We start from the raw sequence: 21,051 nt of genomic DNA, 5'->3' as shown, positions 1-21,051 counted from the left end.
TGTGCTGGAGTGTGGAACATCATAGAGAGGACCAGGGGCTTGAGACTGGGAACTTGAGCTTTGGGGGATCACGTAAGTGAGGGTTTTAACAGAGCAGGGTCGTGCAGTGAGACTGGCAGAAGCCAGACTTTGGTGGGTATGGGATCCATTTTTCTTGTTCCAAAGGTGTTCACCTTCCTCACATGCAACAGTGAAGGGGAGACAGATGGAAATTTCTTTGATTCAGACCAGGGCTGCCCTTTGCAGCCAGTGGGGCCAGGACAAACCAGCCAGTGTGAGACCAGTTCCCCCAGTTCCCTTGGAGGGAGACTGAACTGTACCCTCCTGGGGTGTTACGAACCAGAGACATTTTGAAATTGCTGATGATGTCCAGGAAGCATCAGTGAGGTTCACCACTCCTAGGGGCAACTCCCATACCAAACGCACAGCCTGGGGGGGAACCCCTCAGTCACTGCACCTGCAAGAGGCTGCGAAAGCCTGAAGCCACATCGCCCCGCAGAACTTCCCATGTCCTTGCCAGCGTTCTCCATCTGGGCCGCTCAATATGGTAACCGCCGGCCACATGGGGCTACTGCCCACGTGATGTGTGTTTAGTGGGACTGAGCAGCTGGATCTTTTATTTAATTTAAAACAATTTAAATTTAAGTAGCCTTATGGGACTAGTGGCCACCATACTGGACAGGGCAGGTCTAGAGGTTTGGAAGAAGCTGTCGTGATTATAGAGACAATACTCCTCCCCCCTTTCTCATCTCTCTCCAAAAGTGGGGAAACGCTGTGGCGCCTGGGTGGCTCAGTTGGTTAGGTGTCCGACTCTGGATTTTGGCTCAGGTCACGATCTCAGAGGTTCATGAGTTCGAGCCCTGCCTTGGGTTCCACACTGGCAGTGGGGAGTCTGCTTGGGATTCTCTCTCTCTGCCCCTTCCCAGCTCTCTCTCTCTCTCTCTCTCAAAGTCAATCAATAAAGTTTAAAAAAAAGATGGGAGGGGGAATGCCAATGGGGAATGGGGTTTCCTGGTGGGCAGCCTCACTCACATGGGTGTGGCTTCCTTCTCTCCAAGGCTGGATAGCCAGTGTAAGCTCAGCTTACCTCCTCAGGGCCTGTATAACGAACTTGGCTCTTTTCCACCCCTTTTGGGCATCTTTGAAACTCTGGTCTTATCAGGACTAGCAGACAGCAGGACATGAGGCCAGGGCTCAGCAGGCTGGAGTAGCCCACGTGGGTCGTGGGCCTGCACTTCATGCTTCATTTACTATCCAAGGCCTTTGCCTGCCTGGGCACTAAGCCCAGCTCATAATAAAAGGGCCACTCTTAGTTTCCTTCCCTGATGGCTCATGTGAGTTTGTCTCCCAAAGGGAGTTTGTGGGACAGGAGTGTGTATGGCAGAGGGGAAAGAGGATAACTCCGGTTTGGCAGGATTCAAACATTCCTGAGTTCCTAGAACATTTGCATCTAATAAGGTCTCAAGCCCCTAACAAAGTTATTTTAAAATTTTTCTTCTGCTCTTCTAGTTTTAAAAAAAATCATATATAATATATAACCATAATTCCCTGCATAAAAGGTTAAAATAATTCAGAAGTTCTTCCCCATAGGTAAAATTGACTATGGCCTTCCTCCCAGTCTTCCTTCTGCACGCGTGCGCACACACACACACACACACACACACACACACACACACACACACACATCAGTGGGATGTTCTTTCCCCCAAGAAGAATCATCCTGTGCATGATCACTTGTTCTGTGATGTGGGAAACCTTTCTAGATCTGTTAACAGAGATAGGCCTCATTCCTTGTTCAGGGCCTCGTATTATCCTGCTGTGTACGTGTGGTTTAGTTCATCACTCCCTCGTTGATGGTTATTTGGGCTTCTCTCGTAGGTTCCAATAGTACTAACTGTGTTACAGTGGACATTCTGATATATACCCCGCCACCTCCACCATGTAGGAGTGTGGCACACACGTGACCGAGAGTGGGGTAGATGGGCCAATAGCTCAGTGAGTGTTCCCTCCTCCCCTCCTCCAGACTTCGTGGGGGGAGCCAGCCTCCGCCCTCTGTCAGGAGTGACCGGGACTCGCTTTGCCTGACAAGATGGGGGTGGGAGTGATGACGGCCAGTTCTGAGCTTGGGCCTTAAGACACCTCGAATGTTTCCACTTGTCCCCTTGGTGCTTATGCTGTGAGAATCACATTCCCTGGGGGAGCTTCTGGCCCCAGGAGGGCGGGAGACTCGGCCTGGCGCTCGGCCCAGCCATGCCCAGCCAGGCTCAGCCCTACCCCGGCTGCACTGCCGGCAAGTTGGCCAGAGAATAGATGCTTGTTGCTTTGCACAGCTGAAATTTCAAGGTTGTTACGTAGTAAAAGCTGCCTGACACAGGGGTGAAAACTGGGAGAGCTTTTAGTATCTATCAAAATGTTTAATGCAATGCCCTTTGACCCAGTGTTCTCCTTCCAGGTGTCTGGCCTACGGAAACATTCTGTATCAAGACACAAGAGCAATGATATTTCGAGCAACTCCTGCTTTGTAAGGGAGGGTGTCCCTGTCCCAGGTGATGGATGGGGCTGTCTAGGCGTTGAGCTGTGAAGTCACTTAGCAGCTCTCTCAGGGTGCCCGGGAGGGGGGGCCTGGAAACCACTGGTGTGGGACCTCCCCTCTACTCAGAGAGACAGCTCCAGGGGTCACCGGCCCCCTCGGCTGCACGTGTGTGGGCACCACCTGGCCCGTCTGCAGCCACAGATCACTGCCTTGAGAGCCTTCCAGTTTTATCATCTTTGGAGCCTTTTCCTGGCGGGACCTGAGCCCCTCCCCCCACTCCGCTGCCACCGCCCCCACACAAACAGTTCCAATCCATAGAGGGCTGGGGAGTGGGGGGCAAGACTGGCTGGAAAAACTCATCAGATAGAATGCCCTGGAAAAGAAGAATTTCCCCTTGGATTGAAGTTGACTGTTTTCCATTCACCCTCCAGACAGCCAATCTCTTTTCACCAAAGAGCTGCATTTTTCAGACTCTTTTTTTCCTGGTCCTCCAGTGGCCTCTTGGATGGGATGGCGGGAAAGCTTCCCTGGCTAGGGAGATGCTTGGGGCTGCAGCAAAGGGGCTCGCCTCCTGGGGTTCCTGTCCCCTTCCTCAGCCGCTGGCAAAAGGCCGAGGGGAGGAAAATTGACTCCTCCACAAGGGCCTGTGGACACCTCCGCAGAGAAATTCGTCTTTTGTTGGGGGAAGCCCAGATGGAATCTCGGAGCTGGGAAATAGATCTGTTTGCTCGCTGTCCCCACTCGCCTCTCGGTTCATCTGTCACTGTTAGCTCAGTGCTGATAATTCTGTCGAGCTGGAGCGCTCGCCTGGCTTGGCAGTGAATTGAGTTGAGAAGGAGTTTTTCCCTAGCAGAAATGTACTGTGTCCATGGTTATTTGTGGGGGATGCTGTTGTAGGAGGGGGACGGCTTCATATAGGGAGTCGGGGCCATCAGAGTCTCTGTGCTGAGCCAAGATGATAGGTATTAGCCTGCAGTGCCTGTCCACTCATAGGGGAGAGATGAGCCAAGAAAACTGTCTCATCAACCCTCCCTGGATGTCCATTAGCCCATCCAGAGGGAGCTGCTGACTCTTTCCAGACAAGGTGATGGAGGAGGCCCCGTTTCTTTTTCAACGGCTGCGTAGTACTCCGCCGTATACATGTGGGGTGGCAGTGGTGATGGTGGAGTAGGTAGGGTGGGCACAAGGCTGACTGTCCACAGGCTGGTGAGTGACTTAGGAGGTGCTGGGCACAAAGCCCTGCTCGACTAGTCCAACCGCATTCATTTGAGGGTCAGGCGTGGGGAAGGGGAAGTGTCTCATTTCATCCAAGGAGGTAGGTACTATTATCCCCATTTTACAGATGAGCAAACTGAGGCGCAGAGAAGTTAAGGATCTCTTGATCAAGATCACACAGCTACTAAGTGGCAGAGATGGGATGCAAACCCAGGCCAACCCAAAGGCCACCACCCCTGTAACTACCTCCCTGCAGAGGTCTGGGTACTTGGAAGTTTGCTGAACTCCTGCTATCGATAGGGAAGAACCCTGGACCAGCCAGAACCCTGGGCCTCAGCATCGGCTCTTATTCTGCTGTAGTCAGAGACCCCAGGCCTGGGGGGAATTGACCCGTCCTGGTGGTGGGCCACAGGTGGGGGTGCAACTGTTGCCCGCCGAGTTCTCACTGGCCCCAACCTCCTGTAAGCAGCCTGGAGGGCCAGGCTGGGGTGGTCCTTCTGCCCGGCAGCTCCTGGCAGACGGGCTGCGTGGGGCTCTGGCACAAGGCTCTCCTGCATCCAGCGCTCCCAGGCTGGGCCAACACTAATATTTACTTTTGCAGGCAAAGCTGTGGCTCAGGGCCGGTTCCCGTCCCCGTGGTTCTCCTGGGCCTGGGGGATGGATTTGCAGAGTGGGGTGTTGGGACACAGTTTGTGTGGGCTGAGAGGGAGCTACAGGAGATGGCAGGCAGGGAATTAGGTCCAAGGCCTCAGATAAAATGACTATAATGATAGCAATAGCAGTTATTTATAAAGGACTTACCATGGACCAGATGCTGGGATAAGCCTCTCCCATGCATTTTTGTTTAGCTCTCCCCCCGGTGCTCCCAGGCAGGTGGATCATAGTTTTCCAGGCTAGAAACCAGAGGTAGGGGAAGGTAAGGGGTTTGTCCTAGCTCACACACCTACTAAGTGGTGGACCTGGGTGGCCAGCTGAGCAAACGAGCCTTGGGAATTCTAAAATCAAACACCTCCGTGGTGGTTTAATGCCATGAGTGAAGCCTGGTAAGTTGAAGGCAGTAGGGAGTGGCAGGGACGGGGGTGCCCAGGCGGGGACACCCTATCTAATGCTCAGCTCTCGCTATTTGCTGCCACCAGGACAGGTGGACCCAGTGGGCCCGGCTTGTTTGATTTTCAAGAGAAAAATCTTGGCATGTTTGTTTCTACAATCAGGGGGAAAATACATATTTATGTATCTACAGGTTTTTATTTGAAGTCTTCCAGTTTTTAAATGTTGGCAGTACATGTCTTTAAAACAACAACAACAACAACAACAACAACAACAACAACAACAACAGCAAACCACAACGGCAGCCAAGTCAAGCACAGCATTGGGTGGTAACTCCTTGCTGCAAAGCCCTGCACATTCACCCTGCTCCCTCCACACAGAAGGCAAGAGGGAGACTTCGGCTCAAAGGCCGCCAGTCTGGGCCATCACCCCCGAGCCACTTTTGGGGTGAATGCCTGGGGGCAGTGCCACCTTTGGATCCAGACCATCAGGACACCTCAGTCGGCCATGCTCTCCCGGCCAAGGGGGTGTGCCTGCCCAGGGCTACAGCCCCACTTCTCCAGCAGCCTCTGGGGACCCCCACATTCCCTGCCCTGAAGGCCTTGAGTTCACTTTCAGGACCAGTGTGTCAGTTTCCCGTGCTGTGAAAGACACCGTATAAACTTTGTGGTGGGAAGCAACAATCATCCGTTACCTGTCGCGGTTCGTAGGCTGGCTGGGTCAGGGCTGTGGCGCTCTCTCGGCTCTCCTGACGCCCAGTCCGATGGTGGCTGGGAGTGTCACCCACACATCTGCAGTCCATCTGACTGTTGGCTGAGGCTCCGGCGGGGGCTACTACACGGAACACCTGCATGTAGCCTCTCCATGGGGCCTGGGCATCCTTCCCGTGAGGCGACTTGTTCTCAGAGTGAGTGTCCCATGAGGGAGAAGCAAAAGGAAGCTGAATTGTCTTGATGACCCAGCCTCGGAGTTACTACCACCACACTTTACTGGTAGAAGCAGAAACAAAAGTCTGCCTGGGTGGAGAAGAGGAGCTCTCTCTCCCCCTTGGTGGCAGGTGGGCAAAGTTACATGTTAAGAAGGGCCTGTGGAGTGAGAGCCACTCCAGTGTCCCTGGCCACTTTGGAGAATATTTTCTACAACAGCCTGCATGTTTCTCGTCCCCGAGGTCTTCCTGAGGACGGAGCTGCAGGGAGGGAGGCAGAGGGGGCATGGCAGGGTCCGGCAGCAGCGATGGACGGGGGTGCAGGCTGGCTGTGCACACGCCAGCACGTGAGGCCCTCTGACCCTGGCAGTGGTACGGGCAGGCTGCATGAGGGTAGGGCAGGCCCTTTGAATTTGCTTTGAGGAGTCCCCGCCGGGAGCCACATGTGGACAAGGCAGAGGTCAGCCCCGAGGGGGCCCACGTGACGGCCACCACCGAGCAGGAAGGGCCATGGGGAAGAGAAGAGAGACAGAGATAAATGACTCGCTGCGTATCCACCAGCCTCCTGGTGGACACATCCTGACCGAGTGTGCAAAGGACGGTCAGCCCTTGCCGGATGCTATGAAAGATACTGCAGGAACTTGTCTCGGGGGACGAGACAAATACACACGACCCAGCGTCAAACAACGAAAGTTGCCGGGGAAATTTGGGTCAAACGGAAGCCCTTTATAGGAGGGAGAGGTCAGGACACTGGTTCCCATCCTGCCTGCCGATCAGAACTGCCTGGGGGAGCCAGAAGAAATACCGATGCCTGGTCCCCACTCAGCTCGGTGCTGACGCAGTACATCCCTTTGCGGCCTCTGTGTGGGGATTTAGAAAATCTCTCCAGTGATTCTAATAGGCAGCCAAGTTGGAGACCCACCGAGCCAAAGGAGACATAGCTGGAGGGAGAGGCTCCCAGGTCTTATACAGGGAATGGCTTGAATACACAGAGAGGCCAAGAGAAGGCCTGCCAGGTGGGCAGAACAGCTGGAACACAAGCGAGGGGGTGGGAATGTGCATCGCAGCAGTAGGAAGGAGTATAACATAAGGTTGGATGCTCTCAGACACGAGTATTGGTAATAGAAATAGTCAGTGTCATCATGCATGTAAATCTCATAGGATGGAGCCCTGCCTGGAACTAGGGCTTTCCAAAGCAGTATTATAGCTGTTCTTTGTCTGTCTGCCTCTCCCTGGAGACTGTAAGCTCTCTGAGGGCAGAGGCTGTGCCTGGCCTCCACTGGAACTCTGTGCCCAGCATGATGCTTGGTGTGACATAGTACGGGGTGGGTCTTAGGGCAAAGATGGGAAATTCTAGACCTAATCTGGGGAGAACCAGACTTAAGTGTGGTAGAGACTGCTAGATGCTCACCCAATACCTCTCCCCTCCTTGTTGCAGCAGAATCCCTGTGTTGATGGGAGGGTCATGTTTCCGTCTGAAGGGTCACAGTCTCCAGACCCTTGCAGCCAGGTAGCCATGTAGTGTCACCAACCGGGCTGTCTCAGGTTGGGTTCCCAGAAGCACACGCTGTGAAGCAAAGGCCTAAGAGCCAGTTTTTCTGGAAGGTGATTCCAGGAAGGACTCGTATGGAAGTGGGGAAATGAGACAAAGAAGAGAAGAAGACAAATGCAGAGTATATAAGGGATGAGGTTATTGCTGGGGACAACTGAGGCCCCATCCCACTGGGAACCTCTGCAAGTTGCTCTAGGACAGACCCCGGTTTTCCCACCCAAAGGCAAGAAAGCTTGGGTATTTGTTCACCAAGGGCTGCCCAGCTTTGGTTGAGGCTACCCCTAGGTACCATGAACTCTGGCACTTCTAGCCTCGTCTGTGTGTGGATCTGACCAAGCTCCTGGGGCCACAGGAATGTGTTTGTAAAAGGAGATTCTTTGGTGACTGGGTGATGACTGTCACGGGGATGTGGAAGGGGCAGGCGCAGTGACTGTTATGAAAGTGTCAGATCTTGCAGCGGACTTCCAGAATAGCCTCGCTAAAGAAAGCCTGACTCAGCAGATAGGAGACCTTTTGTTCGTGACCTCCCACTTTCCTCTTGTTTTGAGTATAGATTTAATGGCTGGAGCCATCTCATGTCCATGTGGCAAAGGCCAACAGGGCCATCCAAGACCTCTCTCTGTTCTGACATCTTTTAGTTTAAACAATTTCCTACTGGACATTGTCATATAAGAAAAACCTCTCTTTATAGTTTAGAGCAGCCACTGATATTTGGGCTTCATGTTACTTGCAGCCTAACTCACTCTTATTCAATAAATCCTGAATGTTGCAGAATGCATGAGTTGAAATCTGGGAAGAGGCTGGGGGTGGGGTCAAGAGCACCTTTTGCTTACCGAGATATCCAGCAGGATTAACTATATTCCCGGATGGTAAGCTCCTTGGGGCTGGGTGATGATTGTTTTTACTTATTATTTCATCCTCAGCCTGTTAAGGGGAGGCCTGCAATAATTGTTTCCTGAATACATAAATGGCCAGTGATCCTGGGGGAGGGGAGGGAGCTGCGGATACTCTGGACACAGTTTGAGTTTGTGTTTATGGAATGTCTTTTCACATACAGGATTATATTTCTCTTCTGCTAGAGAGAGAGGGGTGAGGGAGGGGAGAGAAGAAAAAGCAAATGAGCTAGGATTCAAGTGTTAAAAATTGCGTAGTTTAAATTTTTTTTTTCAACGTTTATTTATTTTTGGGACAGAGAGAGACGGAGCATGAACGGGGGAGGGTCAGAGAGAGAGGGAGACACAGAATCGGAAACAGGCTCCAGGCTCTGAGCCATCAGCCCAGAGCCTGACGCGGGGCTCGAACTCCCGGACCGCGAGATCGTGACCTGGCTGAAGTCGGACGCTTAACCGACTGCGCCACCCAGGCGCCCCCAAAATTGCGTAGTTTAAACTTCCTCTCTCTGAACCGTAGTTTCCTTGTTTGTAAAATGGGGATAATGACCACGGCAAACTGAAGTTTGTTGTAAGGATGAAATGAGAGAATGTTTGACCAGTGATTAGCAGAGTTCCTGGTGAGGACCTGGAAGGTTCTCAGTAAAGGATACTGCATTATTATCGCTGTCTTTGTACCTGGAACAGGTACAAAGGACAAGGTCCTTATCCCCAGATAGCCAATGATCTGATGGGAGGGACTCACTGTATGATGGGGAAGGATGAATATGATTATTCCTATTTTATGACTAAGGACATAGACTCTGAGGGGTTATAAAATGCATCCAGGATCAGTGGATGGCTTTGTGGTGGGATCTCGGCCAGCACCGCACAGGAACTCCGGAGGAATGCTAGAAGCCTTAACTTCGGGGGACACCAAAAACCATAAAATACCTAGGAATAAATCTAACCAAAGAGGTTGAAAATCTACACACTGAAAACTGTAGAACGCTTATGAAATAAATTGAAGAAGACACAAAAAAAAAAAAATGGAAAAAGATTCCATGCTCCTGGATAGGAAGAACAAATATTGTTAAAATGTCAATACTACCCAAAGTGTTCTACATATTCAATGCAATACCTACCAAAATAACACCAGCATTCTTCACAGAGCTGGAACAAACAATCCTAAAATTTGTATGGGACCAGAAAAGACCCCGAATAGCCAAAGCAATCCTGAAAAAGAAAACCAAAGCAGGAGGCATCACAATCCCAGACTTCAAGCTGTATTACAAGGCTGTAATCATCAAGACAGTATGGTACTGGCACAAGAACAGACACTCAGATCAATGTAACAGAAGAGAGAACCCAGAAATGGACCCACAAACGTATGGCCAACTAATCTTTGACAAAGCAGGAAAGAATATCCAATGGGATAAAGACAGTGGTGCTGGGAAAACAGCGACATGCAGAAAAATGAACCTGAACCCTTTCTTACACCATACACAAAAATAAACTCACAATGGATGAAAGATAAGAAGCCATCAAAATCCTCAAGGAGAAAGCAGGCAAAAACGTCTTTGATCTAGGCCACAGCAACTTCTTACTCAACACGTTTCTGGAGGCAAGGGAAACAAAAGCAAAAATGAACTGTTGGGACCTCATCAAAATAAAAATCTTCTGCACAGCCAAGGAAACAATCAGCAAAACTAAAAGGCAACCGACAGAATGGGAGAAGATATTTGCAAACAACATATCAGATAAAGGGTTAGTATCCAAAATCTATAAAGAACTTCTCAAACTCAACACCCAAAAAACAAATAATCCAGTGAAGAAATGGGCAGAAGACATGAAAAGATATTTTTCCAAAGAAGACATCCAGATGGCCAAAAGACACATGAAAAAATGCTCAACATCACTCATCATCAGGGGAATACAAATCAAAACCACAATGACATACCACCTTACACCTGTCAGAATGGCTAACATTAACAACTCAGGCAACAACAGATGTTGGTGAGGATGGGAAGAAAGAGGATCTCTTTTGCATTGTTGGTGGGACTGCAAGCTGGTGCAGCCACTCTGGAAAACAGTATGGAGGTTCCTCAAAAAACTAAAAATAGAACTATCCTACAACCCAGCAATTGGAATACTAGGTTTTTATCCAAGAGATACAGGTATGCTGTTTTGAAGGGGCACATGCACCCCAATGTTTATAGCAGCACTATCCACAGTAACCAAGGTATGGAAAGAGCCCAAATGTCCATTGATGGATGAATGGATAAAGAAGATGTGGTGTGTGTATATATATATATATATATATATATATATATATATATATGGTATATATATATATACACACCACATCTACTTAATACACACACACACACACACACAATGGAGTATTACTCAGCAATCGAAAATAATGAAATCTTGCCATTTGCAACTACGTGGATGGAACTAGAGGGTATTATGCTAAGAGAAATTAGTCAAAGAAAGACAAATATATGACTTCACTCATATGAGGACTCAGGTGAACATAAATGAAGGGAAGCAAAAATAATGTAAAAACGGGGGGGGGGAGAAAACATAAGAGACTCTTAAATATGGAGAATAAATAGTGGGTTGCTGGAAGGGTTGTGGGAGGGGGGATGGGCTAAATGGGTAAGGGGCATTAAGGAATCTACTCCTGAAATCCTTGTTGCACTATATGTTAACTAACTTGGAGGTCAATTACAAAATAAATAAATTTTAAAAAAAGAACCTTGGGAGAAATTCTGTGATTTGGTCTTGTACCCAGAACCAGCGTTTGACAAGGGTCCCTGTGGGCTCTGTGATGGCGGCTCCAAGCTCCACCTCACCTCACCCAGTTCCTTCCGAAAACTCCTCCAAAGGCCCTTTCCTGCTCTGAACTTGAAAATGCCTTTACTAGAAAGAGCTGAATTGGCATGGAATGACTAAAAGAGGTGCCATTTAGCAGAGCGATGAGTGGAAATGTCTTCCAAATTAGGATGAAGTGTGTTACTTTCCAGAGTTGTCCCTAAGCAAACTTCTTCCAGGACTGTCTCAGTGCTGCTGACCACAGTTATTCCCACCAAGACTGGAGACCATGGTGAACACTGTGGCTGGTCAGACTCTCTGAAGGGGAAAAAGAGTGCTCCTCATCACCTGGCTGGGAGACTTCCCTAAGTGGGTGAGGATGTTTCCAAAGTACTTTTATGGTATTGATGGCATGGTTAAGATTCACTGGGTGTAAATGATGCATCTATTCAAAAGAAGCTCAGGTTCAAAGCACACCTAACCTCCTTGTCAGCAGGATCCTTGTTGAGCATTAGAACTCCTACCAATTCTCAAGTTCTCCATCACAGGCTCTCATGACTTGCACCCTGCTCTCACAGACACAGTGACTTTCCTGAAGGTGGAGGCCTTAGATGGTCACCCTCAGAGGGGTGGACAGGAGCACAAGAGTGAGAAGTCTTGCTTAGTCTCAGATTTGAGACCCTGGTAATCAACCCAGGCAATGATGGGCTTGGGGTTCCTCCCAGCACCCCTCTTTGATAGCTGGATGTCTTAGGGCACAAAGGGAGGATTACCCCCTCCTCCAGCATCTTGTCACCAAAAAGATGGTTCTGCTATGGTGACACATACCCACAGGCATATCTCTACTTCTTGTGAAACATAAACAAAAATCATCATCGTAAGTCTTGACATAACCGTGTGAGAGCAGGTGGTGGGACGTGCCATGTTCTTTGCTCCTGGTGTTTCCACCTCGGTCCCTCCTCCATTCTGCCAGCTGTGAGCTCTGTACTCCTAGCCTCAGGGAGAGGATGACTCAGCAGAAACTCTGAGAGAAATGAGTGTCAGCTTTTGGCTTTCGAGTTTCAAAAGCTTAGGCCCCTTAGGCATGAGAGAGACTGACGGCATAAATAATACATGTGGGAGAAGAGTGGGAGAAGAGTTCGGGGGGAAAAGGGAAGCTTCTGGACCTGGAGGGTCCAGAAGGGAGGATTTCTGGGCTGGGGGAAGGGAGAGAGGTGGAGGGGTTGTAATAAAGGAGAAGGGACTCAGCTTCTAGACCCCGCCCAGTCCCCCATGAAGGAAGCACTTGGGTCATCAGCTGGGGATGCCCAGTGAGGCTCCACCAGCCCCTCGATAAACTGCAGTCTCTTCTTGTGGTCACCTGACACCATAGACAGAGGAGCTACAGAGGTGGTTCTTCCTGTGAATGGCTACTGAGGTCTATTTTGGGGTAGTCAGTGCACTGGCCCAGAGGGGCACCTCCAACAGTGTCCTAAGACCTTGGGTTCTGGCACCTTCTATCATCCCAGGTGGATGCTACCATTTCAATATAAACTGTAGGGGTGGGTTGGGGGCTGGACACCCGTTGGGGATAATAGTGATGGAAGAGACAGAGCACCCTCATTACTACCCATCAAGAGGCACCTGTTGAGGCAGGACAGGGTGAACACTCGGATAAGAAGGGCTGTGGGTTTACGCACATCTCGTAGGATCAGCTGTAACTGCATCATTTCTGTCCCTCCTTGGAGAGCTTAACTGGGTACAAATGTGAGAGAGAAGCCCCCTCTTCCTTCCTCCCTTGCACAAGCTCCGGGGACTTGGTCTGTTTCCTCAGCTCTGCTAACTGGCCCCTGGGGACGCTCCTCCTCAACCAGGCGGCCCCAGGGGCGGAGTCTCCCAACTGCCCCCTGCCTCGCCCTGGCCCCCATCCCCCACACACGTCCACAGGCCTTTTCATTTAAAGAGTTCATTGCTGCAGGAAACAGATGGGAGTAACAAAAATAATAAACAGTGAGAATTTCAAAGGTTCCGGAAACTTCGAGTCATGGTCTCAGGACTGCAGTTAAAGACTTCCTTCTGAGATGATTCCTGAAAGCGATTGCAGCCACTGTTTATTTGAGCTTCTGGGATGGCCAGGCAGGTAGTGGCAGTGTTGAGAATTGTCAGCAACGGGCCCGGACTGTAATCCTCACAGCGGTCCTGTGGAGGGAGGGTGTTGTTACCGCCGGTTTACAGATGTGAAAATTGAGTTCGGAGAGCAGGACTGGGCCTCATGATTTATGGGGGCCCAGTGCAAAATGAAAATACAGTGCCCTTGTTCAGAAAGGATTAAGAATTTCAAGATGGGAGTAGCAGCGTGGGGCACGCTCAGGGCCCTTCTGAGCATGGGCCTGTGTGACTACACAGGACCCAGACCCTGTCAGAGGGAGGAGTCAGCTTGTCCAGTGACACCCAATGGGTGAGAGGTAAACCCAGGTTTCCGTATAAGGTCTAGGGCAGCCTTAAACCGAATTTGGCTGCCTTGTGTTTACCTGCAGGTGCCCCGACTCTCTCCTTCCCACTGACCACAGCTGATGATATCTTGGCTGTGACGCTTATTTCTATGACTTACAAAGAATAGCGAAAAGCAGAGCATGACTTCAAGACACCAACACTACACAAATCCTGATGTTGTTTCAAGAAGCCCTTTGGCTTTTGCTACATGGAAGCCGAAAGACGAGTGGGCATTGCCCTATCCTTAGCCTTCTCCATTCAATTAACTTGACATGTAAACATTTTTGAGACAGATGATTCTCATTTTCAGTGCAGTTTGAAAGTCCCTAGGGGCAGGAAGAATACTCAGGCCTCCCTCACTTCAGAAGTGGTGTCTTCACTCCAATTTATGTGGACTTTATTTTAAGGGATGGCAGAGGGCTCAGCCCATACGGAGCCTCTCCAGAGGGAGCTGGATAATATAGGGTTTTCCATACACGTTGGATGCAGTAGCCTAAAACATGTTTATGTGAGTATTTTTGTGTGTTTTATTCTATTATCATAGTTGTTCTCAGTGGAGAGTGCCACTTTACCCCCCCAGGGGAACTTTGGCAGTGTCTGGGGACATTTTTGTTGTCTTGGCTGGGTATGGAGAGCTGCTCAATGTCCTGCAATGCGCGGGGCAGTCCTCTTATGGCAAAGAATGATCCAGTCCCAAATGTCCATAGTGTTGAGAAGCCCTGACCAGATATCAAAAGTCATTTTGGTTTTTTCAAGTAATGAAATAGACCTTTAGCACTGGAACCCCACTTAGGAAAATCTACGCTTAGGAAATGAAGTTTTGTTTTTTTTTTTTAATAAAGTTTATTTATTTATTTTGAGAGAGAGAGTGCAAGCTGAGGAGGGGCAGAGAGAGGGAGACAGAGAATCCCGAGGAGACGCCACACTCATAGCGCAGAGCCTGAGGAAGGGCTCAAACCCATGAACTGAGGGATCTTGACCTGAGCGGACACCAAGAGGTCGATGCCTCACTGACAGAACCACGCAGGCACCCCCAGGAAAAGAAGTTTGGAGAGACGGCAACTGAATTTGCGACCGCTGTATAAGAACTAACTGGGCTTCAAATCAGAGGTCACTTGAACTTCAGATAAGTGTCCAAATGACCCCGAGAAGTTTGACCTGTTACCCTCATTTGGTTGATGGATGGAGAAACTGAGCCTCGGAGAAGAGAAGTAATTAGGGAAGGGCTTCCTGGAGGGGGGATCATACAAAGATGCCTTTGCAGAGCCAGGCACAACCGGGGGATTTCTTTAGCCTTAAGAGACCCACTTTTGCCTCTTAGCACTGCACCTGCTCTGGTTATCCCAGCTGGTTGGACACCCACTTCTCCGCCTCTGGCTCAAATATCCCCTTCCCTGCATTTGCTCACATTGGCTCCTGGTTTCCTTGCCTTACATCCACCCCATACTGGACTTCCAGGGAACTACTCTCCTAGGATCTTGGGATACACTGGCCCCAGTCTCAGAGCCTAGGAATGGGGCAGGGAAACCCCAGTCCACAGTGATTGATTTGGGAGAGTCTCGTGACCCAATCAGAGCCAGTGAGAAGCTATGAGAGGCTTGCTGTCTTACCGCTACCCCAGGTGAACTAAGGGGCTGCCACATAAAATACAGGAGGTGCAGTTAATTTTGAATTTCAGACAAGCAATGAATAAAAAAAAAAACTGTGAAGTTTGTCTCACTAAATATTTGGGACACACTTACAGTGAAAAGAATTAGTGGGGCACACTTATGCTATAAAAGCATTTATTGTTTATCTTAAATTCAAACCAAACTGACATCCTGTGTTTCTATTTGCTAAATTTGGCAATCCATCAGAGGAAGTTAAAGAGGACAGATGGCTCCTGGTGACATCATCTGAGTCCTGAATCAACTGTACCTGAAGCCAAACTACCCAGGCACTTATAGCTGAATGACTGTTAAGGAATTTTCTGGACCTTCTCAAAACCTTGGCCTTAGGAACCTTGGAAAGAGAGCCTCCTAAGGGTGTCCTAGACTTCCTCCTGTCATCCACAGTGCTCACTGTCCAGGACAATAGAGGCTTGTTGAATCACAAGGCTCTGGGCCTCAGTCCCTGGTAATAACTACCTTTATTGTTTTGAGCATCCACAGTGTGCCGGACGCTGTACTGGAGCCTTAACCTCAGTAACTTCCCACCCTTCAGATGTATTTGAGGTCGGTAATGTCACACCCATTTCACAGACGAGAAAACAGAGGTCTAGAAAGTCGACATCCTTTAGAGCACAGGCTGGAAACTTGAGAAATGGAGAATGTGGAGCAGGCCCTCATGCCCCCAGCGCAGTGCCCCTTCCTTTCCAGGTTGCCATCTCCCAGCCCCCACGTCCTGCCTGCCAGTCGCCCCCTTGGACAGCCCCAGGGTCATTCACGACCCTGCCTTCCTCTCTTGGCCCCAGAGGACCCCCTTTAGCTGCCCACCTCCTGCTTGAAACAAGCCACTGAACATGTGGAAGCCCTAGGAGGCCTTTTCTTTGACGACCTTTGCTTCAAGGGCTCATGGAAATTCTTGCCCCGACTGCTGTTGAAGCAAGCAGCCCAGGTACACAGGCCTCAGGAGGCCAGACGGCTGGCAACATCTGCTTCCAATTACCCTGGGGAGGGACTTCACTGCCAGCCCCCGGTAACAGGAGCCCCTGGCCTCTGATTTATGGCCCATTTGGAATGAAGCCTCGGGAGCAATTACTTGCTGGATGGAGCCAGGCGAGGGGCCGAGAGCTTTGCAAAGCAAAAAGCAGATCTGACTGGCTCTGCTCCCTCCCCAGGCAGATAAGAATCATCTAGTGAGTACTATCTTATTTATTTAAATTACCAAACTTTTATGGACCTGCCTACGTGCCAGGCACTATTCTGAGAGCTTCATGAATATTCACTCCATTAAGCCTCCTCTGAGGGAGATGCTATTATCATCCCATTTTACGGGTGAGAAACTGAGGCCCCCAGAGGCGTCATAACTTGCTGCACTCACACAGCCAGGGCCATGCGCCCGGCTGGGATTTGAATCCAGGCACCAGGATCCGTGGAGAACATCAGGCTGCCTTGTGAATGAATCCTCTTTCAAGCACGAATACAGGGCCACCAGACTGGCCGCTCAGAAACCCCAGGGGCTTCGATCCACAGAGCGAAAGCCAGAGTGCTTCATCTGTGAGGGCCAACTTGACCTGCCTGCCTTTTCTCTTCTTGCTCAGCCTGCTGCAGCCGCCCGCCCCTTCTTGCTTCTTCTGTTTGTCGGCTTGTTTCTTTTCTTTTTAACAGCTTTATTGAGATATAATTAACATACCATAAAGCTCACCCACTGAAAGTGTGCAGTTCAGTGGTTGTTATCTGTTTTCACAGAGTTGTGCAATTATCACCACAGTCTAATTGTAGAATATTTTTATCATCCCCCAGAGAAACTGCATCCCCATTACCAGCCCCTCTCACCGCACCCCCCCCCCCCGGGCCCCGCCCCCGCACTTCTCGCCAGCCCTAGGCAGCCACGGATCCACATTCTGTCTGCACAGGTTTGTCTACTCTGGGTATTTCATATACATGGAATACTACCATCCGTGTCTGGCTGGCTTCTGGCGCACAATTCCAGATTCATCTAGCTTGTATCATCGGTACCTCGTTCCTTTTTTGTGGCCAAATAATATTCTGACGGATGGCTATAGCCCCTTTCCTGCGTCTATTCATCAGTTGGCCAACGCGGGGTTGCTCCCACTTTTTGGCTTATGAATAACGCCGCTGCGAATATACGTGTAGTCTGTGCGGACCATTCTGGTTTCCCGACATGCTGAGCATGCTCTCCCTGCAGAGCCTTCGTCCTTGGTGTTCCCTCTCCTCCAGATCTTCCTGGGACTTGTCCCCCTCACTGCACATCTCTGCTCACATATAACCTCATGTGATCCTCCCTGACCACCCTCCCCGCGCATGATCCCCTCTTCCCCGTATTTTACCTTGTCCCGACCAGAAATCACTTTTATTCTTACCTGAATACCTGATTTCTCTCTGCCTGCTCTCCTTGCATGGAAGCTCCCTGGCCAAGGGTCTTTCTTGTTCCCTGCTGGACCCGCAGTGATGGGCACACCGGCAGTGCTCAGACAGTGTGCGTGTCGCTGATGACAGGAAGCACCCGTGACACTTTCCGTGCCAGCACCGGCCAGGGGGACTCTGGTAACTGGGGCTGCTCTGATCACTGCTACACTGGGAGCATCCCCACTTGGCCTAACTTCTTCACAAGGAAGCAGGGGAGACAGAGGAGTAAACCAGTAACCCACCAGGGTGCTGTGTGGAAGAATGGTAGGGCCTTTCAGAGTGGGTGCTCAGGCTGGAAACATATGGAGATGTTACTCCTTAGGAGCTCTGTGATGTGAGCAGTTCATTTTCTTTTTCTGTGCCTCAGTTTCCCCAACTGTCAAGGAGAACATTTCTTTACTGGCTGGTTGTGAGGGTTGTGTTAGTCAGCATTCTCGAGACAAACGGAACCAGCTAAATAGATAAGAGTTAGGATAAGAACATGACTCAAGTGGTGGTGGAGGCTGAGGAGACCCAGGGGTCTGTGTCTGCCGGGGACCCAGGAGAAGGGGGGCTGTTCTGAGAACTGGAGGGCAGACGGTGTGAGTCCCCCGTTGAGGACTCAGATCTCAGCTCAAGGAGTCCCAAATGCCCCCTTCCTCCGTCTTTATGTTCCATTGTGGCCTTCAAGGGATTGGCAGAGGCAGCTTTACTAGGTCCTCTGGTTTTATTATTTTATTATTTTTTATTTTTAAATGTTTTTTTTTATTTTTGAGAGAGACAGAGCATGAGCAGGGGAGGGGCAGAGAGACAAAGGGAGACACAGAATCGGAAGCAGGCTCCAGGCCCCAAGCTTTCAGCACAGAGCCCGACGTGGGGCTCGAACTCACGAACCGTGAGATCATGACCTGAGCCAAAGTCGGACGCTCAACCGACTGAGCCACCCAGGCGCCCCTAGGTCCTCTGGTTTTACATGCAATCTCTTCTGGAAACACCCTCACAGACCTGCCCAGAAATAGTTTAATCTCCGCACCCCACATCCCAATCATACTGACCCAGAAAGTTTACTACCACAAAGCTAATGGGAAGTGATGTGAGTGAAATGCTCAGTGTATGTTGGCTACCTGTATGTGGAGAAATAAAACCATCAGGAGGGCAGAGGCAGTGAGGAGGATGCAGGAAGACAAGGTGGGAGGGAATCAGTGAGGGCTTTCTGGAAGAGGTGGCATGTAAGCTCGAGGAAGTAGGAGGTAGCCCAGTGCATACGACATCCCTCCTCCTGCCGAGGCAGACAGTTTCTAGGCAGACATCCCACCAGCTTGGCCTCCCTGCAGGCAAGTCTGACACCTGGGGGAAGATTCTCAGCAGAAGAGGTGACAGGACACGGTGGTTAAGCTCAGAGCTCAGGTCAGACCAGGTCACTGGGTGTTCAAATCCCCTGGCTTCCCAGCTGCCTACCTGGGTGTCCTACCTGGGTGTCCCTGGGCATCATGCTGAACCTCTCTGAGCCTCCACATCCTCACCCATAAATAGGGATTGTGGTCATGGCACAGGAGTGTCGTGAGAATATTCAGCCAGGGAATGCACGGAGGCACGTAGCACATGGTCAGTGTCAGGGTGAGCCTTGGCCAAATCCCTCTTGAGCCTCAGTTCTGTTGCTTCCACTTCTCTTCAGAGCAACAGTAAAGCAGGCAACTGGTCTTGAACCCGGGCTTTCTACTTAAAGAGCTGGAGCAGAGACTAGGAGGATGGAGTCTAGTTCATTCAGCTCTGAGCCTGCTGTGTGGTCCTGGGAAAGTGAACCACCCCTGCTGAGCCTGGGGCGGGGGAAACTGCGGCGGGTGCAGGGGAAATGAGATAAAGGTGGTCCAGCCCTTGCTGTCTGCCGCCTCCCTGGGAATCCCTAGGAGCCTTCCCCAGCCCCTTCTCCACCCCCATCCCTCTCCCAGGGCTTAATTGGGCAGCTGCAGTCACTTGGCATTTAACCTTCTCCCCATCTGCCCTCCAGGGAAAGAATTAACGCTAATCCCCGAGCTGCTTCCCCCGCCGCCAGGGAAGTGTGTGAGTGCAGAGAGCAGGGAACCAGCTCCGGCGGGCCTCCAGAGTAGCCCAGCGACCTGCCCCTCCTGTTCCGACCAGTGGGGGGCCAGACCCCCAAGCCAGTGAGTCACCCTCCTTCCACCCCATCTAGCCTGGCACTGCCCGCTGGAAATCCGACGGAGCCACCTGAGGCATTTTCAATTTTTGAGCAGCCACGTTCAAAAAGAAAAAGAAATAGATGAAGTTTTAATAACACACTCTACTTAACCCAATATATCCCCCAAATATGATCTTTTCAACGTAAAACCAATACGCACAGTTATTGGCCAGATACTTTACATTCTTCTGAGCATACTAAACCTTCCAAATGCAGAGTGCGTTTTACACTTTTACAGCGCTTTTCAATTTGGATACTAAATTTTCATGGGAATACTTGATCTGGGTTTAGATTTTATAAAACGTATAGTTGGAAATGTACATTCACCTCCTCAGGTTGCTCCAGACCGACAGAAAAGTTTTCCAGTAACGACTGAGTATCTCTTTTTCCATTTAAATGTAAATTAATTAAAATGATAAAACATGAACAATTCAGCTCCTCGGTCACAGTAATCACCCTGCGAGGGCTCCCTGTGGCTGCTGGTTGCGGTACTGGGGGGGCAGGGCTCTGGTCTCTGAGGCGAGTTCCTTCAGCCCTTCCTCAGCTGGCCTCCCTGGAAGGTGTGGGGGGTGCGGGTAGCACGTGAAGAGGTGGGAACTCTGCCTCCACTTTGCTGTGTGACCTTGAGTAAGTCTCTGGGCCTCTCCAGGCCTTTCTTTCCCCAGCTATCAAAACTTCCCATTCCAAGAAACCAAGGGCTTGCAACTCACCACGGTCTGTTCTAGGCTCTGGAAGTGTGCAGTCACTGCTGGGAAGAGAAACAAAGCAGGAAGAAGGGAGGAGGGCTGTTACTTTAGATCAAGGGGACAGAGGCCACTCGGTCTTCCGGGCTGACCAGTCACTCCCTAACATCCCTTGCAGCTTGATCAAGGGCCTATCCCGTGCTTGGCTTATGCAGGGGCGTGGGAGGCCCTAAAACAGAGGGTGGGGAGCAGGCGGCTGTGGGGCGGGTCCCGGCTCACATTTGCCCCGCAGCAAGAAGGGGTTGGGCACCTGAGCTGGCAAGCACAGCCTGCCAGGCAGGTGTGTCCCCCAGACTGGGAGCCAGTGAATCACAGCTGCTGGGCTGAGCCCGACCTGCGCCAAGGACCACGGTCTGGAGGAACATCTGGACCCCAGCCCGTCTTGAGCATTTAGCTCCTTTCCTTCTGTCATCTTTCCCCCTTTATTGTCTGTCTCAGCGTCATTCGCTTCTTTCTCTCTCTCCTCCCACGCCCCTTACTTCCCCTCCATCCACCCACCCCGTATTTACGGAGGGCTTATTCTGTGACAGACACTGTGGTAAGCTCTGGGGACGCTGCGCTAAGACGCTCTGGTCCTCAAGGAAAAACTGAGGTGTCACCGTAAACAAAACTACGGTATCAGCTTAGGA

The sequence above is a fragment of the Lynx rufus genome, unplaced genomic scaffold (assembly GCF_022079265.1).
Source record: "Lynx rufus isolate CCGP_SWC_20201006 ecotype Redwood Valley unplaced genomic scaffold, mLynRuf1.p SCAF_4, whole genome shotgun sequence".
NCBI lineage: Eukaryota > Metazoa > Chordata > Mammalia > Carnivora > Felidae > Lynx > Lynx rufus.
This window is presented reverse-complemented; position numbering follows the sequence as displayed.